Here is a 17,577-nt window from a genome sequence, read left to right on the forward strand (position 1 = left end):
CCTGGCCGCTTCTGCCCCTGCCCTTCGGAGGATGATAGAAACTGACTGGATCATTAGCAGTTGCCCCAGTTTCACAGGTGTCTTTGTCATCCTCTTCACCAATTCGCTCCACAGTTTGTTCTACGTGATGACTTCGGGGTGGGCTGTAACTGACAGAAGAATGTAAATTACCGTCTTTCAAACATAAGTTTAAACTAGGTCTGCATGACTTCACCAGTTTAGGGCAAGGGTTGAGAAATATCTAATTTTACCAGACGGAAAATTGCACGGGTGATGAAAGGCACAGAATTCTTATTATTCAGTACTGGATCTTGCTGAGACATAAAAAGCACCTCAAGGTTTTAACACCTTTTTTTTAAAAATCACTCCTCTTCAAGTTCATGTACTTCCTGGCCTTCTTTATGGTCAGACAGACCCAGGTTCATATTTCCACCTTGCCACTAGCTGTGTGACTGTAGCCTAATTACTCATCTTTTTTGGACCCCAAATTCTTTCCATTTTAGAAAACCACCAGCCCGTATATCTTTGAACACTGAACCAACCCATCTGTAATCATTGAACCAAGTGTTAACATAATGAAAATAGACATTTCCTTCCTGACTAAACTTGATTAATGACTTTATCTATCTATAGTATCATTTCTGGAAAACACAAAAGAGGATTTTTCATGTAAAGTTGAAAGAAAAGGTTCAAACTCAGAAACAGTAATCTTTTAATTAACCATCTCCAAGATGGCTTCTAGTAGAGCAAAGATTAGGACACATTGTCATTTCAAATACATCATTCTCAGTGTTCTTATCTGCCAGTCAGTATCTAGAACAATTTCAGATGAAGCTGTGGGCAGGTTTATAATGAAGGAGAACTTTTAGACATCAAAGAGGTGGACTAACTCAGACACTCCAACACTTGGCTACTTAAATGGAATGAAATTCTGAAATCCAGTAGAAAAACTAAAGGGGGAAGGGATGTATTAATATTAACTGAATGACTACTGCATGCTAAGCACTGAATTGAAAACTCTAAATATAGTCCCACTTAATCTTACCATGTACATGAAAGGTAGATATTTTTATCCCCATTGTACAAATAAGATTCTGTAGCTCATAGAATTTAGGTAACTTGCCCAGAATTAGTGGCTGAGGTTCCATCAAAACCCTGACTTGTTTGAACCCAGAGTCCTTGTTCTATCACCAGATCAGGAATTCTGAACCAGCAGTCCCCTGATCAGAACAGGGCTGACAGGAAAGGAAAAATACAAATGTCCATGTCCCAGGCTGGCACCAGTATTCTGATTCAGTACGTCTGGAATGGAGTTCGTCATTCTGCAGCTTTAACAAGTCCTCTGGGTTATTATAAGGGACATGTAGGTATGAAAAACTATGCCATGTTGCCTACTCAGGGGACAAAAACATATTTCTTAACAGCGTGGATGCTTGGCATCTTTAGCACTTAGCTGATGTAATGGGTATGGATTCCTCCGTGACACATAAGATGCAAGAAAGATCCCATTTCTCTGTATTTGCAAATCAAATTATGCCCTTTCAAGAGCTCACTCATCTATGCTAATCAGTCAATGTATGACCTTGGCACACGCTCGAAGCTCTCAGGATTACTCAGAAAATAGGACGGGGCCTTTTCTTTAGACCCCTCACGGTCATCACCATCACTCAGTCTGTCACAGAGCATTGGTTCTTCCCATTTGCGCCAGCCATAGAGTCACCAGCCCTTCTATGCCTCCCAGGGTGTGGTCCTAAACTCCCATCCCTTTAAGACCCTGACACTTCCTGTGTGCTGCTGGGAGCAGTTCTAACTAACTCAAGGGATATGGAAGTACCATCATTCTTCTCGATATCAGAGAAGATCATTTAATCTCCTCCTAACCCACCAAGTAAAGTAACCGTTACTTTCAACCCTTGGACCACCAGCTACTGGTCTTTCTCCACACTTCCTCTTTAACAAGGAAATGTAATGGTTAACTGGGATGCATAAAATAGTTTAGATTGAAGAATTATCAGATAGCATTTTTGTCTTTTACGGAAATAAGACAAGTCTAATCATGCATGGGTTCATTTTCTGTCCCCAGGGATGAACAGCTACTTCTTCCAAGCAACAAAAAACACACGTAACGCAAGTTTGAGTCTTCCTAGTCTGCAACCTTAAATTCTCATTAACCCGCCTTGCCACACTGTTTTTAAACTTCAATGCAAAATGAGACGGTATGCAAACAATGAGCATGTGCTTTGCCATATCAGGTACCTAATACCACATGAGCAGAATATGGGAAACAAAACAACTACAAAACATGGCCCCTTCGTCACAAAACCCTCATAATCCTATTGTGAAATGCACAACACGTGAAAGGACCCTGAACTTGCATACATTAGGACTCCTTTCTTTGTTCTGTTGTTCACTGCCCTGGGCACTCTTTGAATATAGGTTTTCTACTCTGGGAAAAAAAGAAATTAAAACATTGACATTGTAGTACACTTATTCTCTTTAAACAACAAAATAAGGTGTGACAAGGGACTTTGAAAACTGTAACAGTTTATACCAATGTGCCAGAACTTTGGAAAAAAATAAGAAAAAAATAGAGCACTCTGTCATCTATGGCTTCATCTTATCTTTTCTACCCTGATTTCATCTTTGTTGCACTGTCCTCATCCACTTAGGCTTATCTTTAATTGTGTTTTATCTTGTGGAGTTCAATGCATTCAAGGAAAATGCTTCAAATCTTATCTGCAATAAAATGAGATCTCAAACCAGTAAACATACAGACCTCATTTGCAGGAAACCTACAAAGTGATGCCATTTCAAGGGCTGCCTAGGGATACAAACCTTGAAAGGAGTCCAAAGAGGGAGACATTGAGAAGGAGATTAGGAAGGACTAGATGAAAGAGACAGGACACACTGGAGCCGATCTAGAGGAAGGGGTAGAATTTGGGCAAAATATCGTGTCATATAGAGCGGGTTTGCCTGACCAGATCAAAGTTCATACTGATGAGCAGTGAAAGACAAAACTCTACTTGCAAGAAGGTGAAGCATAATTTTTCCCTCTTTCAGTGTGGGCTACACATAGTGACTTCCTTCCAAAAGGTCCACTTTGGGAAGCAGATGTAAAGAGTTACTTTACAGTGGAGAAACTTGAGAAGCAATACCTCAGCCAAATAAACAAGGTTGGCACCAATAGCAACAAGTCATGGGCAGCCGGTTAGCTCAGTAGGTTAGAGCACGTTGCTACTAACACCAAGGTTGCCAGTTCGATCCCCACATGGGCCACTTTAAGCTGTGCCCTCTTAAAAAGAAAATAAATAGCGACAAGTCATGTTTATGGTATGCACTCTTCATGCGATGTGATAAAAATGGCAATTGACCTCTGTGGTTTTCCTCCCAACAGCCCATCACCCCAATCTAATCATGAGAAAACCATCAGACAAATCCCAACTTAGGAACATTTTACAACATACCTAACCTGTAGTTCTCCAAACTGACAAGGTCATTAAAATGAAGGGAAGTCTGAGAAACTGTCACCGCCCAAAGGAGCCTAAGGAGACAGTGACTAAATGTAATGTGGCCTCCTGGATGGGGAAAAAAAACATGTTGGCTAAAAACTAAAGAAATCTGAACTAGGTCATGACAATGTATCAAAGGATAATAGATTTATCCTTTCATTGTATTAACAAATGGACCATAATAATATAAGATGCTAATATTGGGGATACTGGCTGAGGGGTATGTGGGTACGTTCAGTACTACCTCCATAATTTTTCTATAGATCTGAAGCTGTTCTAAAATTAAAGATTGATAAACGGAGTTTTGTGGGGTTTTTTAATGGTAAATAAAGGCAATAGATGCTGTTAAATGTCAAAGAAAATTGCAAGTGCCTGGGGCAAGGTCATTCAACTAGTTATGTCTGAGTTAGAATCAGAGTTGAGATCTGAGAGACTCGGGGCCTACCAGGTAAACACAAAGAATCAAAATAGGGGGAGATAACAAAGTACTATACTTAGAACATCTTCTTCCAAATAAAATCTGAGACTTCAGCCTACCTCCCCTTATAATTTTTAGAGAATACAAATGAAGCTTAGGCAACTACAGCGTGCTGACTGATGAAGATGCCAGTGAGGAGAAAAGTGGCATGCTTTGCTCTTTCAGATTATATAGGTTTTCTTGAGTTGGCTGAAGATGTATTAAACATTCCACCCTCAAGCCCTAGAGGAAGCAGTTATGTTATAGATATGAAATCTCTGCTCTTTGCAATCATGTAAATGTTTCACGATTTATAAAGAGCATTGAGTTTATTAGGAGAACAGGGTCACTGCTTCTAACATTGGATCTGAGTCTAGTTCGCACATGCTGGGCTCCTATCAGGGATCAAATACGTGGCCGGTGTGATTCCATTCAACCCTCCCAACAATGCTATGAAGTCAGAAACATCACATGTGTTTCCAAGACGAAGCAAACTGCACTTCCAAGAGGTTCGATCACTTGCCCGGTCATACAAGTGCATTAGAACCAAGGTATGATTATTCAGAAAAACATACTGCCTTTTCTCACTCCTAGGCCTTAGACGAGTCATTACGTTTATTTTTCAAATAGTCTGTGGGGCTTATCAAGGGCTGAGCACAATTCTAAGTACAAGTATTAATTTGTTTAATACTCATAATCACTGATTAAGTAGCTGTGATTAATATCCCCATTTTAGAAATAAAGGAACTGACTTTATCTTTCTGGTCTCTGCCCTTTTTTTTAGAAATGATTGCTAAGTGTCCCCTACAGCTCTCACAGCCAAGGAATCAATAATCGGCATTATGTCTCAAAGTCAAACCCCCTGCCCTGTGCCTGACACAAGGCCACTTTGAGGACTGGGGCACAAGGTTTTGGAGTGGCAACTATGAGACTCAGGCCAAAATCATGGAACAAAAACTCCTCGAATTTGATTTTCCTTGCAAAAGTTATAGCAGAGAGATGACATCAGCTGACATTTGTGCAAGTTGCTATTTTAATACATACTCATATGAAAGGGTGCCTGAAAATATAATAAAGAAGTGAAGAGATCTAAAAAGCTTCTGTTACAAGCACTCAGTCTTTCATCTTTTCACTTAAGAAAAAAAACAGACGGAGGGAGAGATAAAGGAAAAAGGAGGAAGGAAGAAGGGAGGGACGGAAGAGGGAGGGAAAGAGAGACAGAGAGAGGCAAAAGGAAAGAAGGAAAGGAATGCAATAATATTTGACCTAATAAGACCCTAGTAAGAAGTTCGTGCCTTGTTTCTCTGAAAATAAGACCTAGCTGGACCATCAGCTCTAACGCATCTTTTAGAGCAAAAATTAATATAAGACCCGGTATTATTATATTATATTATATTATATTATATTATATTGCATTGCATTGCATTGCATTGCATTGCATTGCATTGCATTTCATTGCATTGCATTACATTACATTACATTACATTACATTACATTACATTACATTACATTACATTACATAAGACCTGGTCTTATATTATAGTAAAATATATACCAAAAGACGCATTAGAGCTTATTGTCCGGCTAGGTCTTAATTTCGGGGAAACGCAGTGAGAGACAAGATTAAATACTCAAAATATCAAAAAGTGTAGTATAATAGACGTAGTGTCAGCTAAACCTGGGATCAGCTCTTTATTCCATCCCTTAAGAACGATGTGACCACTGACAAGTTTTTTTAACCTCCTTAAGTATCGAGGATTTTTTTACCTGAAAAATCAGAACCACATCTACTTTATAAGATTTTTGTATAATTAAATGACATAACGTATGTGAAGAGTCCAGTCCTGTGCCTGGCACATAACAGGTACTAAACAAAAGTTAATCCTCTGCCGCCTACTTCCTAGGTGTCTTAAACAGTGGTAGGTAAGTCCAAAGAAGGAAGGTTTGAGAACATAATAAAAATGCAAATGGAAAACCTTACCTTGAACCATCACAACAAAAAACAGTATTTAAATGGCCATTCTCAAAACTAGATGGAATCAGACGCTCTGTAGGATCATAGAGAAATGTACATTTACTACACTGTAGAAAATATTGGCAATTCCGGCTGACCTATCCTAACTATTTCAGATTCCTTAAAACAATGAGCAGAGTGAAAGGGGCTAGGACCCTTCCACCTTAGATATCCTAAGCATTGTCAGCACACAAAAATAATAACTCTGTCTGGGGAATTTCCTCAATGACACTGTTCAGTCATGTAAAATATCAACATCACAGTCTGTAAATCGTATTCCTTTTTTCATTTATAAGACATGATGGTCTCCTAAGTGCAAATGCCTGAGACATCCATCAGATAGGTTTTCAATAATTAACCTATTTATTCAAGAAAATTCGTCTCACTTTACATCCTTCAGTAGACATTTATTTTTCGCTCACAGACTTTGCTGTGGAAGATTTGGATTCAAATTCCAGGTATTTCAGTTATTATACAATCTCTCTGGGCCTCAGTTTTCTCCTTTAAAATTTGGACTTAAAATTATGGTCTTCATAGGGAACCGAATGAGCTAATATAATCAAAATGCCCATCAAATTGTCTTTGCGCACATTTATTACTCATATTGCTCGGATGTAGCAGGTATGGACTTATTTATTCATATTATTGTTTATTGTCATCTCTGAGTTCTGTTCCTTATTAATTAAATGGTCGCAAACAACTGCAGTCTGCACTCACAATGCCCCCATGCCTCAGACACCGTATCTAAAATCCTGCCCTTCTGAGACAGTTTATAGTTTCCTCATCTAGATGATTTTTTTTGGTGGGGGAGGAATATTGGGGAACAGTGTGTTTTTCCAGGACCCATCAGCTCCATGTCAAGTCATTGTTTTCAATCTAGTTGTGGAGGATGCAGCTCAGTGGCCGATGTGGGAATCGAACTGGAGACCTTGGTGTTATGAGCACTGCACTCTAACCACTGAGCCAACCGCCCACCCATCTAGATGATGCTGCTCAAATCCTTCCCCAAGAGCTTCTGAGGAAACACTGTTTTGGGAAATCTGCGAGAGTAAAAGTCCCCCTGCCTTTCAGCAAGGTTAAGAGTTGGAAATACCTGTATTCTCACTAACATTGCAAAGGGAGACATGGCTATTTAACAATTGGTTCACAATCTGGGAGCGGTGCCGATAGCCCAGAGGACTGATTTGCAGTTTATCAAATCACTCAGGTGCATCAGGAAGAAGTATGTCCACAAGACATTAAACCGCAGTGCAGAAAGGAGCACAGAGGTCACTTACGTTGTGAAAAATAACGTAAACGACATGAGCGTTCTGGACTTGGAAGCACTTGTGACTCTGTCCATGCATTCTAATGGCATCCTTGAGATAATTAAAATGTCTCAAAAACTAGTGAGTGAGGTGTCAAAGCAGATAACTCAACAGAGATGTCAGCTTTCTGAATCACAGCCATCAACACAGTGACTAAGATGTAAGACTACAATGCCTCTCACTTGGCTTGGCCAATTCATAGAATGACAGTGACTCCTTATGAGGGGATGCTTAATAAAGTGTAGGGTTTGCAAAAGAGGGAGAGGCAGGAGGGGAAGGTAGCTGAACTGCTTGAGGAATTATATCCCAGAAAATTCGACCATCAACTGTTGCAAAGACCTTGTCTTACCTCTTCTTCCTATGCCAGAAATAACTTTCAAAAATGCGAAAGTAATCCATGTTCTTCCCTCATTAAAACTCTTCAGAAAGGTCACATTTCATGGAATGCGTGGTCTTTTGTGACCTAGCTATTAATCGTTAAATGTACAGTTTTTCATGAGGCTTGCAGACAGTTGACACCTCTCCCCACATCCCCACTGCTACCCTTTATCCATATCTGTCCTGTGTTTCTCTGAGATGTATCTGTACACATTTTTGTCCTGGTTCAAGGTCCCCAGTATGCCCCCCCTTTCTGGCTGGGGTACAGTTTCCTAAGTGTTGAGAGTCTTCAAGATGTCTTTTGTTATGTTAATGAGGTGACTTGGAAAGCACCTAAGGGCATATATAGGCTGGTTGTCAGTAGAACCAACCTTGTGATTAGAGAACTGGAACTTTCAGTCCCACCCCTGACCTCCTGGGAGCAGAGAAGGAGGTTGAATCATGGCCAACAGTCAATGATTTAATCAAACATGTGTGTGTGATGAAGCCTCCATAAAACTCCAAAAGGATGAGGTTCTGAGTGTTTCCCAGTTGGTGAACACGTAGAAGTTCCAGGAGAGTGCCATGCCCAGAGAGGGCATGAAAGCTCCATGCCCCTTCCCATATACCTTGCCCTATGCACGTCTTCCATCTGGCTGCTCCTCAGTTATATCCTTTTATAATATACACTGGTGATCTCGTAAGGAAAATGTTTCTCCAAGTTCTATGAGCCACTCTAGCAAATTCATTGAACCCAGGAGGGGATCTTGGGATCTTCCCATTTGTAACCTGTCAGTCAGAAGAACCGTGGGCTTATGAATGGTGCCTGAAGTTGGGGAGGATACATTCGAAGGAAGAAGGGTTTTTACTCAAAACCTGACCCTGTGTTGGACAAAGACCATGAGTAAATTAGTGTTGGTGAATTAGTCTACTTATGAAGTACATCTCTGAATAATTTATATACAAGCTTGGCAGAAAGAAGGCCACGTGCCAATACTGCATGAACTCTGAGCAGACCCCTGGACAACCACCAGAAGAACAGTGCAGGACAATTTTCTTGAAAGGCTAATGACTATGAGGGCAGGGGAGAATAAGGTGAAAGAATTCATCACTCTGCTTCTCTGCAGCCTTTTGCACTGCTATGACTTTCTGTGTCTGGGGAGATGGATTTCTCTGTTTTCCAGAGGGAAGGTGCCAAGGGTCAAGGGCCAACGGTCCTTTGTCTTGTGACATGTTGCATATGCCAATGGGTAGCTTATCAATATTTGTTCTCATTGATGATGGCTTACCTAGTCCTCATTTTGAGATGTTATGATGAGTCAAGAACCAGTCAGAGAACGTGTAAGAATTTGGTGGGTTTCTCAGGCCCATTTCCCACCTTATCTCACAAGTTACGACAGCCCCAGGGAGTGGACTGTCCTACATACGGGTGGGTGACAGTGGAGTCCATTTGACTAATAGTGACAAATGTCAGGAACAGGTGAGAAAGTGAACTCAGAAGTCATATAGATAAGAAGAAAGACAATGAGCAGTAAGGTATGCTATCTCTGGGGAGTGCTGGAAAGAGGAGGAGAACATCCAAGCTTCTGTGTATAGATAGTTTATGTTGCATTCATTGCATTTTCAGCAATGTTTTGCCTGGGTAGTTTGTAGCTTTCAAAACTAGTGCTACCTATATATACAAATTAGAAAAAGTTAATATCTGCTGTTCCAGCAACTGTTACCCCATCCATTCAGGGATTCATCCTAATGTGAGCCATATGACCCTCTCAATGTCATGTTATATTGTCTGCTGGAGCCTTCAGCATGCTCATGAGTAAGCAGTTGTCTTTCTACTAGAAAGAGGTGCCCTCTATGTCTTCTCATTGGCTGCTGCTGGGCTTGGCGGGGTCTCTGGAATGTCCTTGGGAACTCCTTGGTACATTAGGTGCCAGCGCTCTAACCTGCACTATGGCTGTTTCTGCCATTGCTTCTATGCATGGTCATTGCTACTGTTGCTTTGAGCCTCAGAGACAAAGGTACAAAAGCTCCATGATGGACTGTTACAGTAGAGTGGAAATACAGGTCTGATGTGAAACTATTCTGTCCATTCAAAGAAAAAGAATTTAAGCAGCTTTAGCTTTCACAGGAGTCAAACCTGAGTTCGTGAAGACTGGGCTTGGAAACCAATGCAGAATACATCATGCTGTGTTTCAGATTACTTTTCCTTTCTCATGTCCACCAAGTTTATCTCCTCAATTTTCTCCCAAAGCTTCCCCTTTCTCTAATGCAGGCCTATCCCTGGAGTTTTTTAAGTTTGTTTTCATTTCAATGGTCAGTACAGCTTAGTCTAAAAATAAAATCCTTACTCTGATATTTTTATTTAGCAGTTGGAATTATGTTTAAAGAGCAATATAGAGAGAACCCAATTAACACTTAATTCAAGGCAAAATTTACTACAGGAAAACTAGCTCTAAACGCTGCTCAGGAGATTGCTTTAGCTGAGCTTTTTTTGCTATGCAAAATATGACTAGTTTATACAAGTTTTTCCAAGCATTCTCTAAACATTTCCATATATAATGTACACATCGAATTTGAAAACTTGAGGAAACATCTTAAATGCACTTCATGTTGCTAGGTCTTTTGTACAAGGTCATCTGAAGAGAGTGATGCCTAGTTTTTATCTGTACAGGAGGAAAAAATGATTTAGGTGACAGGGAAGGAACTGAAAACTATCTCATCCCCCCAAGTGCACCCTCAGTAGAAATTTATATCTATGGAGGGAAAATGATAGATCTAGCCAAGACTCTGTGGTCTACCAGATCTCTTCCACTCTGATTCAGACACCAGATAAATTTCAGGTCATCATTTCAAGGGCCCTCCAGGTGGCCTAACATGCTGGCATCCACTCACGGTACTCTTCCAAACCTTTGTCTGATGATTATCTCTGCCGTGGGTCTTCCTGGCAGCAGTCCGGCATCTTGGTATAAGGATGGCAATATGGCATCTTGGTAGGAAGATGAGGGGATTTATCGAGTTCATTTGAGAAATGAATGACAGGGCAAAAACTGACTTACTCGTGACCTACACGTCTCAAGCTGCCTCCGCTGTCTGTCTTACATCAGCAGTGCTTTTGCTGCAAAAAGACACTTGACTTTCCTCTTCTACCTGTCCCTACTTGATGACTGTTACCAATTATGATGCAATTGCTTCTCAAACGCCTTGCCAAAGAATAAGGAAAGGATTTTCAAGTTCACTTTTCCAAGTGAGCACATTGGAAAGGTAAAGGGAGGCCAACGAGAGAGCAAATGTTCTCATGATTCCCCTTCATTTCTTCTCTAGGTGGCACCATCCTATGCCTTCCTCTCTCTGTGCATCCAGATTCTACCCATTAGTGGAGAATTAACTTGTAACCTGCCTCCTCCATGAAGCCTTCTCTCATCATTCCACCACTGTTAACTTCATCTATCCGTGGAAAACTTGAGCAGAGAGGCACAACTTACCACCTAACTCTCGACTATGTACTGCCCATTTTCTGTGCCATTTAGTCTTTTTTTTTTTTCTGTCCATGTTGAATAAACTGGAATATGATAAAGTGGAAATAATGTGGGATTTGAGCTCACGGAGAGGTGAATTTGAATCCCAACTCCACCATTTAGTAGCAGTATGAGTTAGGAATTGAGTAAACAGACCAATCTGTGCTAACACTGGCTTATACAAATAGGGGTTAATTCTTTTCCTCATGTAACTGAGAGTCCAGAAAAGGCAACTGGGCCTCGTGCAGCTCTTCACAGATGTCATCGAGACTCTCGACTCCTACTGTTTGGTTGCCCCTCCCTTCTAAATGTACTTGGCTTTCATCCTCATGCTTGTCGCCTCTTGGTTGCATGATGCCTGCTGACTTCTAGGGGATGGTTCTGCTTTTTCTGTTTTTCTATTTTAAGACGGGACAAGCCAGTGCAGACAGAGAGGGGATGATAGAGGAGGGGAGGAGGATATAATTTGCAGAATAAAGCAGACATTAATCTTTCTTCCATACCCATGTGGAATATTTTACCGAAGTATAGTACTTAGTCCCTTATAATATACTTATTTTCTCCCACTCTACTGAAAGCAGGGACTCAAACAATTTTCAAATTTTATCCTCTGAGTTTGGAACTGTATGAAATACAGAGTTAGTATATAACTGTTGAGTTATTGAATTGAACATAAAAAAAAATGAAAAAAGCCTACACCCCTTGAATATTATTTTTTTCATTAACTTAAATAAGATGTATAAACAATTATACATTTTTTAAAATAACAGTAATATCCCCTACCTACTGTGTAAATGCCTCTTTCTGCTGGAGTGGGTCAGGGGAAAGCACAGATGTTTCTTGCCATAATTATGTTAGATAATTAACAGACCTAGGTTTGGGTGGCCCTTAGGACCTATCAGTTTGTCGACTCATTATATAAATAAGAAAATCCAAATTAATACATACACAGCCCAGGAGTTTGTATATACAATGAGACTTTGAGACATCCCAAACTGTCTTAAAGACTTTCTTTATGTCTTTTTTCTCCTTTGAAGTATCTGCTGTGAAAAATGATTAAAACACAGCTTATTGGATTGGAAACCTAATAAATCAATGTTGTTTTCTTTTTTTAAGATTTTTATTAAAATATAGCTAACATACAATACTATACTTGTTCCAGGTACATATGACAGTCACCCAACATCTACATGCCCAAAGAAGCCATCACCATGATAAGTCCAGCCAACAATCAACACCACACAACACCACCGACTATATTTCCCTTGCTGTACATCACATACAACCACCTCTGTGATGTAGCAATCACCTATGTCTGCACACAGGGACGGAGGACTCAACAAAGAAACAGTGGCTTCTGCCAGTTCCTCTGCCCAGGAGAAAGCTGCCCCGGCAGCCCTCACTCTGAAGCCAGACAACTTAGTTCCAACCCATATGTCCCTGGTGCCTTTCGAACTCCTGCACCAGTGCTAGAACTCAAGTCCATCAGCAAGTAAGTCCATGTGTGGCCCTTTGAGAGGAGTGCCTGGAACTTCAGCCACCCTCCATCTCATTCAGCCACAATCTCTGCCGGTTTTCACCACCAGAGTTACTGGGACTTCTCTCATGATTTTTAACAGTCACTCACAGGTGTGGGACCAGCCCGTTCCACTTCTCCACCTCTCCTACCAGTGTTGGGGTGGCATCTTCTGTATGTCTTTAGTTGTAGGCCTTCAGATGAGTCTCAATGATGGTTGTGTTGTAGTTTAGTTGTAATTTTGATATGGTCGTGAGAGGAGGTAAGCACAACGTTTGCCTACTCTGCCGTCTTGACCAGATCTCAATGTTATCTTTAAAGCTAGATTTCTCATAAACAACAGTTTTTACAATAATTATTTATTTTTAATAATTGCAAAGGGACAGATCTTTACAATTGATCTGTCAAGGGTCATTGAAGAATGAGAGAAATTCTTCTTACCGTTCACCTTCACGGGGCCTTTTTGTTTTGTTTTGTTTTGGGTTTTTGTTTTTGTGGGGGTTTTTTGGTGGTGTTTGTGTTGTCTGTTTCCTCTGTGGCTGAAAAAAACAAGAAGCATTACAAGAAAGATTTGTCTGTGGCTTTCATTCCTGGAGCACTGGAGGAGGGTAAAAGAAGGTGTTATTAATGAAAAAGCATCATTCCAGATTTTCTTAATTCTCCATAGGTGTGTCTAATCCAGACTAGTATGTGATAAAAGTATGCTGATTAGTGAAAAGAATTTTTAATATGAGCCCGTGCGTGCTCACCCTTTAAGTAGCTCATGATTATGTAAATCTCTGATTCTACAGCAAGGGGCTTAAATATGTGCTGAACAACAGCAAAATAACTGTTCATTCCAAGTGTTAGATCCTCAACACTTACATTTCAGGAAGAAAAAAATTACAATAAATAACTGCTGCATATTTGGGGAATTTTTGGCCATCATTCTTAAATGCAACTTAGGGTTTATCTCTCTTTTCTTTTAATTAAAGTTTATTGGGGTGACAATTGTTAGTAAAGTTACATAGATTTCAGGTGTACAATTCTGTATTACATCAGCTATAGATCACGTGGTGTGTTCATCACCCAGAGTCAGTTCTCCTTCCATCACCATATATTTGATACCCTTTACCCTCACCTACCACCCTCCTCTCCCCTTACCCTCTGGTAGCCACTAAACTATTGTCTGTGTTTATGAATTTTTGTTTCTCATTTGTTTGTCGTGTTCTTTTGTTGTTTTTTGGTTTATATACCACGTATCAGTGAAATATACTTCTCTGTTTTTCCTGTCTGACTTATTTCGCTTAGCATTATATTCTCAAGATCCATCCATGTTGTCACAAATCATTTTATTTCATCTTTTCTTACTGCCGAATAGTATTCCATTGTGTATATATACCACAACTTCTTTATCCATTCATCTATCAAAGGACATTTTGGTTGTTTCCATGTCTTGGCCACCGTAAATAAAGCTGCAATGAACAGTGTCTTTGTGGGGAAATGTTTTCAGATTTTTTTGGTAGACTCCTTAGGAGTGGGATTGCTGGGTCATATGGTAATTCTATTTTTAATTTTTTGAGGAACCTCCACACGGCCTTCCATAGCGGCTGCACCAGTCTGCATTCCCACCAACAGTGTATGAGGGTTCCTTTTTCTCTACAGCCTCTCCAACACTTGTTACTATTTCTCTTGTTGATGATAGCCATTCTGACTGGGGTGAGATGATATCTCATTGTGGTTTTTATTTGCATTTCTCTGGTGATTAGTGATGTTGAGCATTTTTTTCATATGTCTGTTTGCCATTTGTATGTCCTTTTTGGAGAAAGGTCTCTTCAGGTCCTCTGCCCATTTTTCAATTGGGTTGTTTGTTTTTTTGTTGTTGAGTTGCATGAGTTCCTTGTATATTTTGGATATTGGCCCCTTATCGGAGGCACTATTTGCAAAAATCTTCTCCCATTCACTTGGTTGCCTCTTTATTTTGTCGATGGTTTCTTTTGCTGTGCAGAAGAAAGATTAACAAAATTTAAGCTTGATACAGTCCCATTCATTTATTTTAGCTTTTACTTCCCTTGCCTTTGAAGTCAAATTCATAAAATGTTCTTTGAACCCAAGGTCCATAAGTTTAGTATCTATGTTTTCTTCTATGCAGTTTATTGTGTCAGGTCTTATGCTTAAATTTTTGATCCATTTTGAATTAATTTTGGTGCATGGTGACAGATAGCAGTCCAGTTTCATTCTTTTGCACGTGGCTTTCCAATTCTGCCAGCACCATTTATTGAAGAGGCTGTCTTTTCTCCATTGTATGTTTTTTTGCTTCTTTGTCAAAAATTATCTGTCCATATTTATGGGAGTTTATTTCTGGGTTCTCAATTCTATTCCATTGGTCTACATGTCTGTTTTTCTGCCTATACCACGCTTTTTTTATTATTGTTGCCCTATAGTACAAGCTAAAGTCAGGGAGTGTGATACCTCCAGCACTGTTCTTTATTCTGAAGATGGCTTTGGCTATTCAGGGTCTTTTGTGGTTCCAAACAAATCTGATGATTTTTTGTTCTATTTCTTTTAAAAATGCCATTGGGATTTTGATGGGGATTGCATTAAATCTGTAAATTACTTTGGGTGATATGGCCATTTTAACTATATTGATTCTTCCAATCCATGAGCACGGAATGTTTTTCCATTTCTTTGTGTCTTCTTCAATTTCTTTTAAAAATGTCTTGTAGTTTTCAGCATATAGGTCTTTCACATCCTTGGTTAAGTTTATTCCTAGGTATTTTATTCTTTTTGTTGCAATTGCAAAGGAATTGTTTTATTTATTTCTTTTTCTGAGATTTCATTGTTAGTATATAGGAATGCAATGGACTTTTCTATGTTGATTTTGTAGCCGGCAACTTTACTGTATTCATTGATTGTTTCTAATAGCTTTTAGGGTTTTCTATATACAGTATCGTGTCATCTGCAAAGAGTGACAATTTCACTTCTTCATTCCCAATTTGGATGCCTTTTATTTCTTTCTCTTGCCTGATTGCTCTGGCAAGGACTTCCAACACTATGTTGAAAAGCAGAGGTGATAGGGGACAGCCCTGTCGTGTTCCTGAACGTAGAGCCAAGGACTTCAGTTTTTCACCGTTAATTATGAGATTAGCTGAGGGTTTGTCATATATGGCCTTTATTATGTTAAGGTATTTTCCTTCTATACCTATTTTATTAAGTGTTTTAATCATAAATGGATGTTGTATCTTGTCAAATGATTTTTCTGCATCAATTGATATAATCATATGATTTTTGTCCTTTATTTTGTTTATGTGATGTATCACATTAATGGATTTGCATATGTTGAACCATCCTTGTGCCCCTGGGAGGAACGCCACTTGGTCGTGATGAATAATCTTTTAATGCATTGTTGCATTCGATTTGCTAGAATTTTGTTTAGGATTTTTGCATCTGTATTCATCAGAGATATTGGTCTGTAGTACTCTTTTTTTGTGTTGTTCTTGCCAGGTTTTGGTATCGGGGTAATGTTGGCCTCATAGAATGAATTAGGGAGTACTGTCTCTTCTTCAATTTTTTGGAAGAGTTTGAGCAGGATTTGTTTGGTAGAATTCACTAGTGAAGCCGTCTGGTCCCGGACTTTTGCTTTTGGGAGGGTTTTGGATGACTGATTCAATTTCGTTACTGTGATCAGTCTGTTTAGATTTTCTAGTTCTTCATGGTTCAGCCTAGAAAGGCTATATGTTTCTAAGAACTTGTCCATTTCTTCTAGGTTATTGAATTTGGTGGCATATAGTCCTTCATAGTATTCTTGGATGATCCTTTGTATTTCTGTGGCATCCGTGATAACTTCCCCTTTTTCATTTTTGATTTTGTTTGTTAGTGTCTTCTCTCTTTTTATCTTAGTGAGCCTAGCCAAGGGTTTATCAATTTTGTTAATCTTTTCAAAGAACCAGCTCTTTGTCAGATTAATTTGTTCTATTGTCTTTCTGTTCTCTATTTCATTTAGTTCTGCTCTGATTTTTATTATTTCCTTTCTTCTGCTGACCTTAGGTTTCATTCTTTTTCTAGTCCTTTAAGCTGTAATGTGAGGTTATTTATTTGGGATTTGTCTTGTTTCTTGAGATAGGCCTATAATGATATAAATTTCCCTCTTAAAACTGCTTTCGCTACATCCCCAAAATTTTGGTAGGATGTATTTTCATTGTCATTTGTTTCTATGTATCTTTTGACCTCTCCTCTAATTTCTTCTTTGACCTGGTCGTTCTTTAAAAGTATGTTGTTTAATCTCCATGTATTTGTGTTTTTTCTGCTTTCATTTTGCAATTGATATCGAATTTCAAAGCCTTTTGATCAGAGAATATGCTTGGTATGATTTCAATCTTCTTGAATTTGCTGAGGTTAGTTTTATGTCCCAATATATGGTCTACCCTTGAGAATGTTCCATGTACACTAGAAAAAAATGTATAGTCTGATGTTTTAGGATGAAGTGCTCTATGAATGTCAATTATGTCCATTTCATCTAATGTGTCATTTAGGGCTGCTATTTCGTTATTTATTTTCTGTGTGGATGATCTATCCATAGCTGTCAATGATATATTTAGGTCCCCTAGTATAATTGTGTTTTGGTCAATTTCTCCCTTTAGTTCTGTTAGTAGTTGCTTGGTATATTTCGGTGCTCCCTGATTGGGGGCATAAATATTGATGACTGTTATGTTTTCTTGTTGTATAGTCCCCTTTACCATTATGAAATGTCCATCTTTGTCTCTTGTTATCTTTTTCACGCTGAAGTCTCTTTCATCTGATATCATTATGGCTACAGCTGATTTTCTCTGGATACCATTTGCTTGGAGTGTCAATTTCCAGGGTTTATCTCTTAAAGTGGAGGGGACTACTGAAACTTCTCCAAGATTGCTGCAAGATAGTATA

General features: G+C 39.3%; 1 protein-coding gene across 10 annotated transcripts in view; it reads left to right on the forward strand.

Annotated features, from left to right (window-relative positions):
• The window catches only part of LOC109443351 (uncharacterized), a 196,040-nt gene that overhangs the window by 51,757 nt on the left and 126,706 nt on the right, over nucleotides 1-17,577 (forward strand). Inside the window, exon 7 of one of the 10 annotated variants that reach the window (XR_012490834.2) lies at nucleotides 10,966-15,331. The exons of 8 other annotated variants lie outside the window; for them this stretch is intronic. The gene's annotated coding sequence lies outside the window, so the exon portion shown is untranslated. Of the gene's footprint in view, nucleotides 1-4,750; nucleotides 5,127-10,965; nucleotides 15,332-17,577 lie in introns of those variants that run through there. One more of the 10 variants, XR_012490841.2, reaches the window with a different exon arrangement.

This window comes from Rhinolophus sinicus, chromosome 6 (assembly GCF_057876585.1).
Source record: "Rhinolophus sinicus isolate RSI-liver-muscle chromosome 6, RSI-T2T, whole genome shotgun sequence".
Classification (NCBI taxonomy): Eukaryota; Metazoa; Chordata; class Mammalia; order Chiroptera; family Rhinolophidae; genus Rhinolophus; species Rhinolophus sinicus.